Source organism: Dromaius novaehollandiae, chromosome 10, assembly GCF_036370855.1.
Source record: "Dromaius novaehollandiae isolate bDroNov1 chromosome 10, bDroNov1.hap1, whole genome shotgun sequence".
NCBI lineage: Eukaryota > Metazoa > Chordata > Aves > Casuariiformes > Dromaiidae > Dromaius > Dromaius novaehollandiae.
In genome coordinates this window covers 14,179,703-14,181,163 of record NC_088107.1, presented here as the reverse complement: position 1 = coordinate 14,181,163, position 1,461 = coordinate 14,179,703, and positions in this window count along the sequence as shown.

The window sequence follows — 1,461 nt, the reverse complement described above, 5'->3', positions numbered from 1 at the left end:
CCAAGCCTGCATTAGGCACCTCTCCCCCCCCCCCCCCCCCCAAAACCAGCACCACCAGCAAACCCTGCCCTGCTGGAAAGCTGCTCTTTATAGCTGTGGGGGCCCCAGCAGGCCATGGGTGCGCCCACTCGTTAGGCTCCGGCTCTCTAACTGTGCCTGCTGCCTCCACCTGACTGGGGTTGGGGCGGGTGCTGGGCTGGGCTGGGCTGGGCTGGGCTGGGCTGGGCCGGGCTGGGCTGGGCCGGGCCGGGCCTGACCCCCTGCCTGAGCACCCGGGACTGCGCTGGCGGGTGCTGCTGCTGCACGGGACGTGGCTCTGGGTGCGCTCCGGGATCAGCCCAACTTCTGTTCGAGTGCTAATCAAAAGTTATTCTTTGTCCTGGCTACTGTTATAGACAAAAAAATCAGATTTTGCTGTGGTTAGTTAGTGTCTACTGCTGTTTTTAGGTAGATGTATGTGACATTTCCTAATCTGTAGGGTAAATACAAGGGCAGCATGCCCACTTTCTTGTACAGATAAAATATTTTTAGAAATTGCTTTACTGTGCCTTAGCAAACTTCTCACATCCTTTTATTCAAGTGGTTTCTGTCACACAGTTTGGAGGTTCCCACAATTCAATTTAAGCTTTTGCATTAGAAACAGTGTCTTTTCCAGTGCTGTTGGGATGAAGGCCGGAGGGTCTGTGCAAAGGGTTAGGCTGCGCTACTGCTGGGTTTCTTTGTGCACCCTTTGCGCAGGGCAGCTGTTCAAACACACATTACAGCAGGCATGTTATGTACTTCAGCTATATTAAATCCCAAGAAAAACAGAACAGATGAGGGCAAGGGATGCCTAGAAATAATGTATCTTTAGTATACTGAGGGTAATTCAAGATGAAGTTTCTCTACTCTGTGAACAAAGGGTTCTTGTGATTTTGAAATAGCTAATTTTAATATCTTAATCCTCATTGATGTATCATTACTCAATAAAATGATGACTTTTTTCCTTGTATAATTTTTTTGCTTTTCATTCTGCTTTTATTCTTCCCACATTTGTTACTTAATTCTCAGTTAATGTATTTTTACCAGGCCTGCAAAGTGTGGTTTAGGGTTTGAATAGGGGAATTTCCGGTGGAAGTGAAGCATACAGTGCAGAAACACTTCCTAGTTGTATAACTATTCTCTGATGGGCAAACCTGCATGTTTATTTTTTTACAGATTTCTTCAGTCAAAGCTTGTGAAGTCAAAAGCTGTGCAGATTTGGACTAGGATCCATTTTACATGGTACATATCCAATGTGGTACATATCCAACAAAAAGCTTTCATCGGGGATTCATTTCTAATGTGTCCGGAAGCGGTTAAACTCCTGATAGATCAAATTAGCCCAGTCATCAGGCGGTGTAGTTCCATCTAACCCTGTCAAAGACGGGGCTTCCCTCTTCCTGCAGACGGCTCTTACAAGCTGCCATTGCTCCATGGCGC